We start from the raw sequence: 18,274 nt of genomic DNA on the forward strand, positions 1-18,274 counted from the left end.
GCGCAGATTATTTTGTTACTATGAGATGCTTTAGATGGTGTAGGCAACACTCACATTTTTGAAAGTTTCTTTATACCTGAAAGACGCTTCATAGTGAAGCATCTGCATAAATTTAGTGAAAAATTTCCTCTAGTCGGATATCATTATACTTTCTGAGGGTTAGGAGAAGGTGATGGTTCTGCTACACCAGCAGCTCAGAATAGTACGGCCTGGAGTAACTCTGTGCTCAGTCACTCATAAGCTATATGCAGACCAAGAGGTAAATTCTCTACCCTCTTGGAGTTCATTTTCATTCTCTGAAATGGGAACAACAAGAATATCTACCTCGTGACATTTTGCACCAGTTAGATGACAGAAAGAACCTAGGATGATATCTTTGACGTGCTAGGAATGGAAAAGTCAGAGTTATTTTTAGCAATAGCCTTATTATTTTAAAGTGACCTAAAATTTAAAGAAGTACAAATTTTACAAAATCATAAATCTTTGTTTTATATATAGATAATATGTATTTATATTATATATGTATATTTATAAATTATATATATTTATTTATAGATATAATTATATATATCTAACTATATATTATGTATTATATATATATATATATATATATATATATATATATATTTGGGAAAAAATCCTTTTTTTAAGGAAGTATTCACAGAGCCATCACCTCATATCTCATTCCAACTATCCCCCTGCATTCTCCCCTTTATTCTTTGAAGAAAGTCTTATCTAGTCACAAAAAGTCTACAGAGTTATTTGAATAATCTTCACATTTTCCTCAGTGATGAAATTTCTTCCCATCTCTGAATTTTTCTATGTCAACTTTTTAAAACTTTTAACACTTTCTTATTTATATTATGGTTATTTGTATTTATTTATTTATTTTTACTCACAATGGTAGCTTCCAAACTCTTTTGACTGATATTTTCAATTAAAAAAAATGTACAGTTATCCAGTGTATGCACACTTATCTTTGCCTTTGTCATTCAAGCTGCTCTAATGAGTTTGATGCTTTTCTGTTGTATTCCATTCTAACCTTCCACCATTACCCTCATCTATTCTGTCCTATCCCAATCTCTTATTTTCTTCCACCTGTTTTGTCATATAACCCAGTATCCTAATATATCCTATCTTACTCTATTTGATATAAGGGTATGTGTGTGTGTGTGTGTGTGTGTGTGTGTATGTGTGTGTATGTGTATTTTCTTTCTTTCTTTTTTCTTTTTTTGAGAGAGAGAGAGAGAGAGCGAGAAAGAGTGTACATGGGGGTAGAGCGTACATGGAGGCTGAGGTAGAAGGAGAGAGAGAATCCCAAGTAGGCCCCACACCCAGTGAAGAGTTCCACCCAGAGCTTGATCTCATGACCCTGAGATCATGACCTGAGACAAAATCAAGACTGGGATGCTTAACAGACTGAGCCATCAAGGTACCCTTATTTTGTATTTTTAGAGAATTTTTTTTTAAAGATTTAATTTATTTATTTGACAGAGAGAGATCACAAGTAGTCAGAGAGACAGGCAGAGAGAGAGAGAGGAGGAACAGGCTCCCTGCTGAGCAGTGAGCCCGATGTCGGACTCAATCCCAGGACCCTGAAATCATGACCTGAGCCGAAGGCAGCGGCTTAACACACTGAGCCACCCCTGTGCCCTATTTTGTATTTTTAAAATGCTAGACTGAACTTCTAAATTGACTGCATGCTCAATAAAATTGTGATCACAGTCTGAAAACATTTCCCCCTCCTTGAGTTAGGATTCATGTTGAAGTCTTCTTGCATCTTCAGCATGATGATGTAAGGAGATCAGCATGATATATCATATACATATGCACAGTAAAAAATTATATATATATATAAACATACATATATGTTTTTAACTTGGAATGCTGATCTACACACAGAGAAGTTTACTAAATCTAAATCTAAAGTTAATCCCTAACTCAGAGCTTTGGGCAAAAGTATTAGAAACTCTATTAGAAACTTTACTAGGCTCTCTGTGGGTTTTTCATCATTAAGATATTATCTCAAACGTATAGAACTTATAATGAAAGAAAGTTTGAGAGGAAAAATTGGGATAACAAATGGTTATTCCTATTGTATTGGCATAGCATCTCAGTTGAATTTAGTGAAAGAGGCTTGATTTCCTGGTTATGGATTGAAGCATATTTCTTTTGATTGGCCAAGATCTTAACCAGCTCTGCTTTATTAGGACGAGGGTAGGTAGGAATTGGGAAGAATAAGTGGAAGATATATGAGAATAAATTTGGACAATTTATAGAGTCCAAAATTATATCAGTAAAGACTTTTTCTTTAACTTGTAGTACTGGTATTTGAAACAGTATGTATATCATATTTACATGTTTTGTTTGAAAAGGAAAAATACATGCATTATCCCAAAGGATTGAAGAAACAGATTCACCATAGAAGTTGCAGTGCAGATATGTTCCAGAATTCTAATTACATTTTAAGATTTAACTGACACAAAGATGATTTTAGAAAGGAATATACATGTACACAGACAAAATAAAATTGTCCCAGCTTTATTTCTCTAGGATGCATTTAGAAGGTAAACAGAGGGTACCATTGAGGACAGATCAACCAAAACAGTTTTATAGAAGCTATGTAAGTATTTTCTTCTTAGAATTTGTTGTAAAAAAAATTATTAAGTAAAGGCCACTTCAAGTATAATGGAATCTATTTGCAAGATCTTCTGTTTTTGTTGAATAACAACCAAGAAAGTTAAAATCATACACCATGAATCATGTAATTGGTGATATTACAGTGGAGTTATTTAAGGAGCTGAGTACTAAAGAAAGGAAAAAAAGAAAGAAAAATAACCTTAGATTAAGCCTTTTCCCCCCCCTGTAATTCTCTGCTTGTAAAAATTTTATATGGGTGACTTCATAGTTGCTAAAGATAAGAGATTGTTACGAATTTCACTTAGCTGCCAAACATCTGGGCAAAGCTGTGACCCATGAGGAATGATATTAATGAAAGATGAGCTATGGATTTTATACTAATTTGGGTCCCACCGATGCCAAGGTCAGCACCTCAGGGTAACAGTACCAAACTATTCATCATGCTTTGTCTTCACAGGAGAACTTGTTCTATGATGAAAATCTGCAGCTCAGTGGACATTGCTCATGACTTAGGGGCTCAAACTTAATCAGATGACAGGGACCAACTGACTTCATGTCTACATACAAAACACACCCTTCAGAGAAACAAAATCAAAGAAGTGAATAAACTTACACATTCCTCTTAACAATTGTTTTCTTAATTCCAATTAGGTCCAAACATGACATTCTAGTAACTCATGAAATTTTCTCTCAGGAGGATGAGCTTGAAAAATGTATTTTCAGAGACTCCTTCTTGAATTACTGACCCACTACCCTTTGTATTTCAAACTAGAATTCTAGGAAAAAAATGCTCAGTGTAGTGCTCTAGGAAGAAAGCTTTTGACCACTCTGTACACTGTATTCCAATGGAGAATACACTACAATGATAGATTCAGTGATAAAATTATGCCCTGACAATGAAAAGAAAAAAGAAAATTAGAAAATATTCTAAAAAAAAAAATATATATATATATATATATATGTATACACACACACACACACATATATATTATTTAAGCAAAACTTTCTATCTTAAGAGAGGAAGATTTGAATATATGAGATTTTAATGAATTTTTACAAACATATTTACATTTCTTATTAACATTTTACAGAAGAACTAGAATGAGTTAAAATTTCATGTTTTACTGTCTACACATGTAATTGCAAAAGGCAACTATAATAAAGCTTGAGATAAAATGATTTCTTTTCAAAGCTAAAACTGATTATCTTCAAATAAGTCATTTAAGTTTGGGGGAGCTATGTTTACTAATCTCTAAAGTATAATGCTGTCTTATAAGGTGATATTATTACAATTTCTCTCACTTTTGCCTTAGCTTACAACAATAATAGATGCCTACCTCAGTGTAGTACTTTCTAGTCAATGTGGGGACAGGGTCCAAGGCTAGTGGTTACAAAGCTAATTCTGTATTAGCAGACAGGGTCTAGAATCCGTTTGGGACAGGGTCTAGAATCCGTTTGGGACAGAGTTTTCCTTTATCAGACAGCACACAGTCAATATTTCTTTTTTATTATAACATATGAGTTATTCTTATTTAAAATATTTTTTTAAAGTGAACTCAAATTATTTCATAGAAATAGATTATTAAAATCTGCCAATATAACTATGATTCCAGAACCAGGAAATACACATCCTACTATATAATTCCAAGCACAATTTAAAATGACATTATATATATATATATATATATATATATATATATATATATAAAATAGCAGATAAATCACATAGAATTGAATTTCAAATATTCACCATCAAAGATATATGATAAAACAGATAGAATCTGAATCTATAAAAATTTATACCTTACTTGATATTCCTTTCCATGAATAGTGTTTTTGCATATGTCTAAGAATTATATAAATGACACAGAAGGTGTGTTTTTCTTGACTTTCTGATGTAAGTTCTCCATCTGTGAGACTTTATACAATAATGTTATTAATTTTACTGTAGGAGCAGATATCTATATGTAATTTCAGCCTTGAGTTAGTCTAATGTGATTATAGGATTATAGAACTGGAAAGAATTGAGGTAAAGAAATACTTTTTTGTATCATCCTCTTTTATCTTCTCTTCAGTTTTTAGGAGACAGCATTCCATATTGTCAAATGGATAATACACAACTATGCTTAAAATGGATCTTTAAAATTAAATGTTTTCTTCCAAATTAGAGTTAACATCCAGATTGAGTTCTATGGCTAAACAGTTTTGTTTTTTTTTTTTTTTTTAAACATCAGACAGTTCTCTATTCAACAAATAAAGACCTTTTTGTAGGAGTTGAAGAAGAGGCAGCTTACTAGTTACCTACGTGTGAAAAAAATACCAGCAGTATTAAGAGGAATAATAAAAAGGCATACACAGATCTTTCCTGTCTACAGGTCATAGCCAAAGGCATCCAGAGAGTAGAACAGGCTGTGAATGTAACAAAAGATTCTGGGGTCCAGGGGCCAATCCAGCCCACTGGAGATGCCCATCTGATCAAAGTTCTTGTGCATGTGGTAGTCAGGCAAGAGGTAGTACAGGGACCCCTGGTGGGGCTCCAGAATGGCTGGGGCTGTCTCCTCTACTGGGTTTCCCCCAAAGTATGTCCCAGCAAGATCTACCTTCTTGTCATTGACTCAGTTGTTTTTCTTGTCTTTACCTACTGGACAACTACAGACCAATCTACCTAGTTCAAAGTGCAGAACTTTGTTCTAATGTGGTGACCTACATTGCCTCCTGGCTGGTGAAGGGCCACAGAACTGATGGGGCATCCACGCTCACTTGCTGCACTCGTTTGCTGAGCAAATCCCACTGGCAAACCTCTTTTGCAAGAATATCTAAGAAGAACAGAGAGTTGGGCGCTACCTCCTGCACTGGAGATTCACAGCACCAGCAGTTCTCTGGCAAAACTCAGTCTTCATGGAATATATTGTCATGGGGGAGATCTTGGTGCTAGTGACCTTTGGAAAGCTGGCTCCTAGTTGGCTTTTGAATTCTTGTTTATGTGTTCTAGTAAGTCTTTGCTCTAACTTCCATTTTCCGTCTTTTTATACATGCCAGCAAATGATGGTTGAACCCCCTAGCTGTATTATATAGTCCACAAATTGTTTCAATTCCATTATGTTTTTCTCTCCAATTGCTAGATTTTAGCAGGTAAGAAAGCTATTGAATTTTAAGGTCCTCTCAAACCTCTCTGCCTAGGTTAATTCTTCGAATCTGAGTTACAAAGGCTATTTACCAGGCTTTTCCTGTTACCTATATTTTTAGTCCCTTTTGGCAAATTCAGGATTAATTTCCCAATAATATGGGGATGTAATGGTAAGTGCTGGAGAAACTCCATTTTTACTTTAGAAGCAGAGAGCAAGTGAGCATTAACAAACAGCTTAAATGTTGTGTTCTATGACTGCCCTTCTTTGCTGACTGGATAAATTTTGTGCTGGGAAGTTTTTCCTGGAAAAAAAAAATTGAGAAAATAATACTAACCTGGTTGTAGTAAAAGAATGTAAGATATTCACGAATCACCAATGAGAAAGGCATTGAAAAAAATAACCAAGACTGACATATATATCCCAAACAATCTTGGGATCTATCTGCTTGTATCTACCCACTTAAAAACTTGCAACAAGTTTGGATCTATCTGGTTAAAAAACTTTGTCCTTATGTGAATTCTTTCCTATGAAAGCCCTTTTATGTGGTTACCATGGGGATTACATTTTATAATTGCCCAAGTATATACTGTTAAAAAAAATTCAATCGAGTAAAAATTAAAGATGTAATTGACTTTATTAATCGATGCATGAATCAGGCAGCATCCCATCCAGAAAGTAGAGGGAAGCCTCAAAGGGCTACAGAGAAGGAAAGTTTTTTTAAAGGTAGAGTGTAAAGGTCTACTTAACCAGAACAATTCCATCTTGGATTAAACAGCCATTTTGTTGTTTATGCAGTAAAACTTAAACTGAGCCTGCCGCCCACCCCAGGGGACTTACTTAAAAGCAAGTCCGGGAAACCAGTAGAATATGGTCGACCAGTTCCTGAGAACAGGGCCCAAATATAAGGGCGGGTCAGGCCAGGTGGAGATAACAGAGCCCGAATGCAGGGATGAGTGGGACCAGGTGGAGACATCCCATCAGTGGGGCATGCATACTGTCTCCCTAGCTACCAAGTCGTGTGGGTTCTGCCTTTTGGGTGCCTTTTGGGCCCAATTCTGACCAAGATGATAAGCTAGTTCAAATAGCTACAATAGGGTGAATTGTAATTCAATTGGCCACCCATGTGTGACCTGGCATGACTGTGCAGCTTTCTCTGTGTGTTACAATCTCATTGGCCACCTGTGTGTGGCCAGGCTGAACCACGTGGCCTTTGCTCTATAACAGTTAATCTGTGAGGCTGGGAGGGGTCACCCTCTCTGTAAGAGGCGGAACGGTGGGTTTGATTCTCAATGTTTGGTGTGAAATTAAGCTTTGCTTGATTTTCGGTTTGTATCAGTCTCGCTCCTTTGATCACGGACCTATTATTGGGGGACCTTTCAGAGAGGAAGTGAAAAAAGGAGTTATTAGCAAAGAATGTGTTGTTTTAGGCACAGTTGCCCTCCTAAGGGGCTTATCAGTAATTATCAGTAATTTCCTAGTGCTGACCAGGAAATTCCCATGTTGACACGTCAGAGGTCACATTTCTGGGAGGTTGAAACTGCAGTCAGGTTAGGTATGAAGTCTTGGTTTACTCACTTGGGATCTTAACCTAAGTCATGCTATTTGGGGCCTGTGTTTTTTGTTTAATTGTTCATGCATTCATTCATTATTTATATTCTTGTAGGCTGGTGTTTGCAGAGGGAGTGGCTCTGCTGGCCAGGGGAGTGGGGAATAATGAGTGACTATTACTGTGCTGAGCCTAAATTGCCCCAAATGAACCCCTATTTACTAAGTCTTCCCTTGGAGGTTGCAAGCCTTTAATAGAGTCACGAGTTCCTTACATCAGACAGATTCTGCCATGTAATAATTTTTTGTCTAGGTGGGGTGACACATCTCTAGTGCTTCCTACTATACCCTCTTCCCAGAATCTTCTTTTGAATTTCTTTTTAACAAGTATATTTCAAAATGATTATAGCACAGGCATTACAGCTAAATTTCTAGCAAGAATTTGATTGTAGAGGGGCACCTGGGTGGCTCAGTCAGTCAAGCAACAGCCTTCGTCTTCATTCCTGATCCCAGAGTCCTGGGATCAAGCCCTGCATCAGGATATTTGCTCATCAGGGAGTCTGCTTCTCCCCCTGCCTCTGCCAGCAGATTCCTCAGCTGGTGCTCTCTCTCTTGCTCTCTCACTTGCTCTCTCTCTCTCTCTCTCAAATAATAAATAAAATCTTTTTTAAAAGGTTGACTATAGAATATAGTTTAAATTATTTCTCTAATGTTCAGTTTTTAAGATTGCATCATCTTGAGAATGAGAAATTAATTTTTTTAAAAATAGTAGGGAGGACGAAAGACACTGCTAATAATGATAAAATCAGCTCCTAGACTGCTTGATATGGTCGCTCAGGAAAGCAATGTGAGGCACAACTCTCTGTGGGGTTGTTGTGGCTCAGACCATAAACACAGAAAGCAAAAGGAGCAGCATACAATTAAAGATATGATGGGTATATTAAGCAAATGGGAAAAATCAATCACAATCGTCGGGATTCTACAGAGGTTGAAGCTCCCTGTTTTGTCTCTACGTCCAGGTTATGAACCATGCAGTTAAATCCATGGACTATCTTCCCGTACTCCTCTAGGAGAGCTGCCAGCCAATGGCTTCTCTTTGATAAATAGAAAGCAGCTGTTGTCTCAAGGATGGCTATTAATCTCCTCACAAATGAAAGTAAGTGGGAAAGCTGAGAAATGCTTTGTAATTAGTGATTCATGCACTCCTTCCCTAAGAATAAAAAATCTTTGAAGCAGTTTCTGCTTGGAAGATGGATAAGTTTTAATTGATACATAGTTACCTTAGGAAATCAAGACATACCAAATGGAGTCTAATCTCAAAAGCTTCTGATTTAGGGTAACTATTACTTAAAGACGTATATTTGTTTGGATTTCTTGTCGTGTTGGGTTATAGAAAAAAAAATACAATCCAGTTTATTCTAGAAGGTGTCCACTAACTGAATTTTTTCTTCTTGGTAATTATTTAACTTAGCTTATGGCATCTACTCAGCTGTACTTTAGGGACAAAAGACTTCAACATAGCGATTTAAGTTTTAGGAAATGAATTTCTTGGACATTAAGGTGGGAAAGTGATGTAATGAACACTCAATCTTATATTAGACTGGGTATTATATAAGACTGATGTATCACTGAATTCTACCTCTGAAACTGGTAATACATTATATGTTAATTGATTGAATTTAAATTTTAAAAAAAGTTTAAAAAATGAATTTCTTTGAAAGAAGTTGTATTTCTTTCATGTACCTCAAATTGTATAGCAGCCATTGGACAATTCTAGTACTTTCCAATATATTGAATATGAGATTCCTTTCTTTTTGTCATGCATATTATTTAAAGTCATTTATATTATTTTCATATCCATCAATAGAAAAATTAATGATCCAAAAGTTCTCTGAACTTTTGTATTAATCAAAGTATTAATCAAAATAACCATTGTATTAATCAAAGTAACCATCTCTCTAAATGAATTAAGTTAATTATGTAACCATTTAATAATGTATAGCACATGCTAACAACACAATAAATATATTTTTTTCATTATTTGGTACTTGAAAAAATGGTAAAATCATATTTAGTCCCCAGCTTTTGCCTATGAATCAATGATCATAGCTCTCTTCCTAAACCCATAATCAGAAACTCAGGGCCTTATATAGCAGAACTTGTAAGGGACAAGTATACAAATGTGTAAGTTGAGGAAACCTTTCCTCTAAATACTTTTAGAGGAATCTGTGTTGATAGAAATCATTTGAGATTAATTCACACTGGAATTTGGAATGCCTTTGTGTCCTCGTAATTTTATCAACTGTTTCTTTGGGTTATCCAAACTAGATTATAACAAAAATATTGATTAATTAAATCCCATAAATATTTAATGAGCAACTACTTTGTGCAAAGCACAGAAGTACTGTTACTACATTTGTGGAGCTTTTAATCCAATGGAAGTAGATAGAAGCTGAAATTATTAGTTATTAGAATATAGGTTTAAAGGAATTCAATGGGAATGTAAGGACAGGGGAGGTTAATTAATATGAATTCACTCAATAATTGGCATATGGTCCTTATTTTTACTATCATTTATAGCTAATCAAGAGACTAAAATTTTTAATTCCATTAAAATTTGATGGCTAGATAGCATTCTAGTGGATCAACTTCTAATGAGGTTTAAACAAAAAGTGGTACCAAAAAAAAAAAAAAATTCCCTAGAAAGTACAACAAAAGCTTTAAAATCTGAAAGGTTTTGCCCTTCTTAAAAACAAAACAAAAACAAAAACATCTTAACAAAGTGCTTTGGCATCCAACCTAAAAAAGAGCACTTTAAAAAAAAAAAAAAAGACAGATCATCTCATCATTTTAGCACACTGTTCCACTTGGAGATAGAAATACTTGTTTCCAAAGCAAGTATAAGTGCAAAATTGCCAACAATTTGTGGGAAAATTAAATATCCATTTGGTATGGAGTGATCTTTTTTTTAAGCCCTAAACTATTCTTTTCCAACATTTTTACAGCACTTACAATATTTCTGATAAAAAAATATGTCTCAAAATATATTAAGATGTTCCAGTTAAAATTTTCTTATATAAACCAAAATATAATGTTAGGTAAGTAGTTGGAATATAAGAATAATATCATTTTTCTCTTAATTCTATATAGAATTCTATACTTTGTCTTATGAAATTGTATGTTTTTACTGATTACCTGTACATATGTGTGTGTGTGTGTATACTCTTGTTTTAGCTCATTGATGATATGACTCACTATTCTCCTCCAAAGTTTTGGACCAGTTGGTAAAAAGTTATAATTTTCATGAAATTAATATTGATAAATAAGGAGGCAACAGTGCTTCTACACTGACTTTTATCATCTTCTACACAGTCACTTTCATTTACCCTAATTACAAAAGGTAGAAGGGATTTTGTTTCTATAGTTTGGGGTACTGAGTATCAAGAATATTTTTAGGTTCAATAAGCTTTTGTCTATTACATAAATGTTCTAACATTTCATATATCTAAATGATATAGTTATTATTATTTTTTTTAAAGATTTTATTCATTTATTTGACAGAGAGAGGTCAGAAGTAGACAGAGAGGCAGGCAGAGAGAGAGAGAGAGAGGAGGAAGCAGGCTCCCTGCCCAGCAGAGAGCCCGATGCGGGACTTGATCCCAGGACCCTGAGATCATGACCTGAGCCGAAGGCAGAGGCTTAACCCACTGAGCCACCCAGGTGCCCAATGATATAGTTATTATTAAAGTACAATTTTACCTGAAAGGACTCCTAAACATCTAGTAGTTTTGGTCATTTTACATTTTCCAAAGTTAAAAAATGCTGAAATGTCTGTTGGGTACACATATGGAAAGCCGTGAATGCTTCATAGTAAACAAATCCTTAACTATGCAAAGGATGGGACAATCATCCGAGTTTCTCTCTTCTAATGTCATTTTTCAAAGCTTTTAGGCAGCGTGCATGTTTATGGGGGAAAAGGAAGGGAGATCAGCTCATTCTTCATTCACTGGAATATCCTGATCAATTCTTAAATTCCTGAGATTGGCACACAAATTAAATCCTTCTAGAGGAATTGGACATTGATTTCATATGAAGCTACAGGACTCTAATCACAGATCTGTCTTTACTATCGGTAAAATAGTAAAGAGAATGTGGTTTATTGTATACTTTTGGAGAACACGTAAGATGTATTCTAGCTATTCTAATCAGGGCTACTCTTAAATTTAAACCTTTGTAATTTTGCAACATATGCAACATGCCCTCTGTGATTGTTAGGATTGCAGTAATTAAACCTAAAAGCCCTGATGTAATTAGGAGGTTGGGTTTTTACTTTTTGTCTTGAAGTTCAGTTGCACATATTGGACTAATCATAATTATAAATTAACCACACAACATGCATGACACTCTCTTAAGATGCCTTATTTAACTATATATATATAAGACCATTTTTGAACATACCATCCAAACCAAGAGCTAGACTATTGCAAAGTTTCTGTTATAAGAAAGGTTGGAAAAGCACACACACACACAAAAAAATTTACACATAAGGTGAAGGCAGCAAGTGCTCCTGGGGCATCTGAGACAGGAGGTGCCATAACTCTTGAAAGAGGGGAAATTTACTGAGATGAATGCGAACAACCCATCTCACTTTTCTCCTTAGGGCCCTTTTTAAGTCTGGCATGGCATAGAGTGATTGGCTAAAAAGTTTGGTAGAGGAAAACCAATGTGGTGCATACAAATGTGAAGCATTTGACAATTTTAGAAAACAGAGAGAGAAAAATGGAATTTGGCCAGGCTGCCTCAGCGGACAAAACTTGTATAACCAAGATCCTCAAGAGAAGCGCTGTACAGAGAAGGTTGAACATGACATTGTCTGGCTTTCTCCTCGCATTATTTTCCAGTTCTTATTATACACTGAGACAGATACTAAAAATCCTAGTGGACAGTGGGTAAGGTGTTTAATGGGGATTTTGACAGTCTCACAATGTTGAATATTTAGATTTTCTGAAAATAAATTGGAGTTCAGTTGGAAAGTGGTAAGCCTGAAATAGATCAAGCATTGATCCGTATGACAAGGAGGCTCCAATTAACGAAGCTGATCGTGGACTAAGGGGATCTTCCCCTACTGCAGAAAGTAACCTGAGACACGACTGGGTGAATGTTCTCTGGAGGAAGATATCCAAAGCCTCTATCACGTTTTATAGCACAGTGTCCCACACATGGAGAAATGCTAACAGACAATCTAAGAGAAGGACTAAGAAAAACAATTGATAGCAGAAACAGTTTTAAGATGGTCCAGATACTGAATTTTTCAGCCATGAACTTTAAAATAAATGTAATTAATACATCAAGGAAAATTAATGACAAGATGGAGAAATTTATCAGATTACAGGAATATATATATTCCATATAAAAAATAATCAAACAGTAATTTTAGAACTGAATAAATGAATACTATGAAAATAAGAAACTATAGATGAGTTTAAGAGCTTCCTGGAAAAAGTGAAGAGCTGACTGGTAAACATGTTAGTAGAAATTATCCAGACTAAAACACAGAGAAAGAAAACAAATTAAAACAAAAAAGGAAAGAAAGAAGAAAGAATGAAAGATTAAGAGAGAAGTACAAGAGACATACAAGAAATTGTAAAATTTATAACTTAGCAAAAGAATTAGAAGAGAAAGAGAGAGAACTGATGTTCAAAAAGATAATGGCTACAGTTTTCTTTTTTTACATTGAAAAAAGACATCAAGCCATAAGCCACATATTCAAGCAGCACAGCAAATTTCACTTAGAGTAAGTACAAAGAAAAGCAACAAAATAGAGATAAAATCGATCACCAACAATCCCATACTAAAATAATACTAACATGAATTCTTCAGACATAAAAATTATGCCAGATTGATTATGGAAATGTAGAAAGGAAGAGACAGTAATGATAACTGTGGTAAATTTAATGGTAACTAAGGGTAACTAATGGTAAATCTAAATAAATATTGGCTGTAGAAAACAATAATCATAATGCACAATGGAGTTCAAAATAAATGTAGAAATAAAGTGCATGAGAATAGTAACACCAAAGGTAGGAGGAAGAAAAAAAGAGGTATGTGTTCAAATGTTATAAAATTGGGGTGCCTGAGTGTCTCAATCAGTTAAGCATTCAACTCTTGATTTTTGGCTCAGGTCATGATTTCAGAGTCATGGGATTGGGCCCTGCTTCAGCTCCATGCTGAACATGCCTGCTTAGGATTCTCTCTCTCCCTCTGCCCCTCCACAGGTGCTTTCTCTCTCTCTCTCTCTTTCTCTCTCTCTCTCAAAACAGAACAAAACAAAAAACAAAACAAAAAAAAAAGAAAAGAAAAAAGAAAAAGAAAGAAGTTGCACAATTGTCTGGGAAGTAATAATAATACTTATTTTTAGGAGAAGCTAGTAAGTCAAGAGTGCATATTGTGCATTTTTAGGATTACCATTAAACAAATAGGAAAATATTTTATAACAACCTAATAGTTGAGAAAATGAGAAAATTCTGATAATTTAGTAGAAAAAGGAAAGAACGTAGAATATGTGAGAAAATAAACAATAAGATGTTATTTATAAATGTAAATACATCTAGTTATATTAAATGTGAACAACCATAATACTCTATCATAAATTTAAAGATAAGTATATATCCTATGTGGAAGAAAGACATGTATTTTTTTATTTTTTATTTTAATTTTAATTCCTGTATAGTTAACCTACAGTGTTGTACTAGTTTCAGGTGTACAATATAGTGATTCGACAATTCTATTCATTACTCAGTGCTCATCGTGTTAAGTGTACTCTTAATCCCCTTCACCTATTTCACCCATTCCCTTGTCCACCTCTCCTCTGGTAATCATCATCATTGTTCTCTGTAGTTAAGAGTCTTTTTCTTGGTTTTTGTCTCTTTTTCTTTGTTCATTTGTTTTGTTTCTTAAATTCCACATATGACTGGATGCATATGGTATTTGTCTTTCTCTCCATGACTTATTTCCCTTAGCATTATACCCTGTAGATCCATCTGTGTTATTGAAAATGACAAGATTTCATTCTTTTTTATGGCTGAATAATATTCCATGCTGTGTACACACACACATGAATTTATCCATTTATCTTCAATGGACACTTAGGTTGCTTTCACACCTTGGCTATTATAAATAACACTGCAATAAATGTATGGGTGCATATATTTTTTCAAACTAGTCTTTTTGTATTCTTTGGGTAAATACCTAGAAGTGAAATTGCTGGATCATATAGTAGTTCTGTTTCTATTTTTTCAAGGGACCTCCATACTGTTTTCCATAGTGGTTGCAAAAATTTACAATTCCACCAGTAGGGCACAAGGGTTCTCTCTTCTGTACATCCTTGTCAACATGTGTGATTTTTTTTTTTTTGTCTTTTTGTTAATAGCCGTTTTAACGGGTATGAGGTAATATCTCATCATGGTTTTGATTTGCATTCTCCTGATGATTAATGATGTCAAGAGTCTTATCATGCACCTATTGACTATCTGTATGTCTTCTTTGGAAACATGTCTGTTTAGATCTTCTGTTTAATTTTTAATCAGAATGTCTTGTTTTTTTCTTTTGCCACTGAGTTATATGATTTTTTATATATTTTAATTATTATCTCTTTATCAGATATATGATTAGTAAATATTTTCTCAGATATATGATATTTTCTCAGATATATGATTAGTAAATATTAGTAAATATTAGTAAGTTGCCTTTTTCATTTGTTGATTTCCTTTGCTGTATAAGATACTTTTAGTTTAATATTGTCCTAATTTCTTATTTTTGGTTTTGTTGCTCTTGCTCTTGGTATCAGATTAAAAAAAATAATAATATTGCCAAAACTCTGTCAAACAGCTTATCATCTCTGTTTTCTTCTAAAAATTTTATGATGTCAAGTTTTAATTTCAAGTTTTTAATCCATTTTGAGTTAATTTTTGTGTATGTTATAAAATAGTGGTTGTTTCATTCTTTTGCATGTGGCTGTCTAATTTCCAATTTATTGAAGAGATTTTCTTTTCCCATTGTATATTCTTGGCTCCTTAGTCATAAATTAATTAACCATACATGCATGGATTTATCTGTGGGTTCTCTATTCTGTTCTACTTATCTGTTTTTATGCCAATACCCTATTTTTTCTATTACTATAGCTTTTTAATGTATTTTTAAATGAGGGAGCATAATGCCTCCAGCTTTGTTCATCTTTCCCAAGATTTCCTTCGTTATTCTGTTTTTTTGTTTTTGTTTTTGTTTTTTGTTTTTTACTGGTTCCATACAAATTTTTGGATGTTCTACTTCTATAAAAAATGCCACTGGAATTTTGACAGGGATTGCATTAACTGTGTAGTATGGACATTTTAACAATATTGATTCTTCCAATTCATGAGCATGGAATATCTTCAATTCCTTTCTTTAATATCTTGCTGTTTTCAATGTACAGGTCTTTCATCTCCTTAATTAAATTTATTTCTACACTTTTTTTTCTCTTCAATGCAATTGTAAATGGGAATTTTTTTTTATTAATTTTTCTTTCTGATAGTTTACTACTAATGTACATAAATGCAGTAATTTTTCTTTTTCATGTTGATTTTGTATCCTGCCACTTTACTGAATTCATTTCTTAATTCTAACAGTTTTTTGATGGAGTCTTTGTAGTTTTTTATGTATCATGTCATCTGCAAATAGTGATAGTTTTATGTCTTCCTTTCCATTCTCAATGCCTCTTATTTATTTTTCATCCCTTATTGCTCTGGCTAGGACTTCTAATAGTAGATTGAATAAAAGTAGAAAGAATGGGCATCTTTGGCTTTTTCTGGATTTAGAGGAAAATCTTTTAGCTTTTCACTGTTGAATATGATGTGGGCTTGTCAAATATGGCCTCGATGATGTGTAGGTACATTCCCATTTTACTAAGACTTTTAAAATCATAAATGGATGTTGAATTTTATCAATTTTTTTCTGCATCTATTAAAATGCTTGTATCATTTTTATCTTTCATTTTATTAGTATGATGTATCACAATGACTGATTTATGGATGTTGAACTACTCTTGAGCATCCTTGAAATAAATTCTACTTGACCATGGTGTATGATCCTTTCAATGTATTGTTGAATTCGGTTTGCTAATATTTCATTGAATATATTTGCATCTATGTTTATTAGTGATATTGGCCTATAATTCTTTATTTGTGTGTGTGTGTGTGTGTGTATGGCATCCTAGTTTGGCTTTAGTTTTGGGGTTATAATGGGCACATAAAATGAATTTGGAAGAGTTCCTCCCCTTCTATTTTTTTGAAAAGTTTGGGCAGGATTGGTATTTTAATTCTTCTTTGAATGTTTGTTAAAATTCACCAGGGAAGCCATCTGGTCCTGGACTTTTGTTTGTTGGGAGGTTTTGATTACTGATTCAATCTCTTTCCTAATAATTGGTCTGTTCAAATTTTCTATTTCATCATAATTCAGTTTTGGGGATTGTATGTTTCTAGGAATTTATTCATTTCTTCTAAGTTGTTCAATTTGTGTGTGTATAATTGTCCTAGTTGTGAGGATATAAGATCCCTTATGATCTTTTGTATGTGGTATGATTTGTAACATGCCCTCTTCCATTTCTGAAATCAGAAATAGAAGAAGTTTTTTTTTTTAATGTGAGTTCTTTAAAAAAGTAATTACTATTGTCTGTTCTAGACATTAAATTAAAAAGAGAATTAAGTTGTAGCATTGATGAAAAAGAGGAAAGTTTTTCCTAGATAAATATACCTAATGCAATACTCAAAGCTATGAAATCTCAGATTGCTCTGAGCTCCTTTTTTTTATCTCCATTATTAATTAACTGCCTTAACTTATTTTTTCCTAGGAGAAAGTTGAAGAGGGGATAATCATACTAAAGTAAGAGCACAATTGTCTGGAAGTTTGTATTTTTAAAATCAAAGTTAAGATAAAAACTGGTAAATTTCTAACTTTGGTTACCTAAACTTACAATTTGATTTTCTAACCTTTAGGTTTTTTTTTCAGTTGCTACCCTACCATATATTTAAAGTCATTGTAAACTATCATCAGAAACATTTAACTTCTAGCTGTGACAGTGTGCTTTATTTTATTCGATATGATGTCTAAGTGAAATATAAGACTAAAGTAAGTGTTTTCTTTCCTTGAAATCAGATTTTCATTATAAAGTTGATCTTTAAATGTCCCATTTTGTTAGGCAAACAACATTATTTGAAATTAGTCACAGGTTTCTTGTTTTGTGCAAGCAAAACTTGATTACAAGCCTTTCTATAAAGCTTCTATTCAGTTTAATAATTCATACCTCTCTGCTTATCAGCTTTAGAATTCTAAAGGAGGAATTTGCCTATAAATCTTTCCCACTGCTGCATTTTATTTTAATGCACAGCAACACAACACTAACATAATTGGTGCAATCTGTTATTTACAGATATGTGGTGAGACGCAGGTGGCAAACTCTTTTTTAGTGTTGTAAGGAAAAGTAAGACCTTCTTCACAACTTGAGTTATGTGAATAAAAATTGTGGCTGGGTTAGGATAGCAGCCATTGTCACTATGGGTGTTCTCTAATTCTTGCAGTAAATCTTTTCCATATGGAATACTTTTCAATTCCACTCTACACCAGAAAGCTTATTTTATGTTAAGAACATTTACTTTCTAAAAAAGTAGATCCATAAAGGAATATTGTTGTGTACAATCTTACTCAAGTGTCCAGAATAAGTTGGCTTATGATTTTTGTTCTAATAAAAATCATCTATAAATTCTTTCTGAAATCTAAATCACATACCATACTTTTTGTGCATCAACCATAACCTCTAAGTTTAAAAGCTTCCAACAAATTTCAGTTTTAGAAAACACATAATCACAGAAAACAAAATTCAACAATGTGGCTTTATTGACTACATATCTCCTCTATAGTTCCATTTATAT

General features: G+C 33.7%; 1 pseudogene; it reads right to left on the reverse strand.

The window, feature by feature from the left end:
• Positions 1–234: 234 nt before the first annotated feature.
• LOC132010987 (regucalcin-like) overlaps positions 235–18,274 on the reverse strand; it is a 32,802-nt pseudogene continuing 14,762 nt past the window's right edge.

The sequence above is a fragment of the Mustela nigripes genome, chromosome 1, assembly GCF_022355385.1.
Source record: "Mustela nigripes isolate SB6536 chromosome 1, MUSNIG.SB6536, whole genome shotgun sequence".
Lineage (NCBI taxonomy): Eukaryota > Metazoa > Chordata > Mammalia > Carnivora > Mustelidae > Mustela > Mustela nigripes.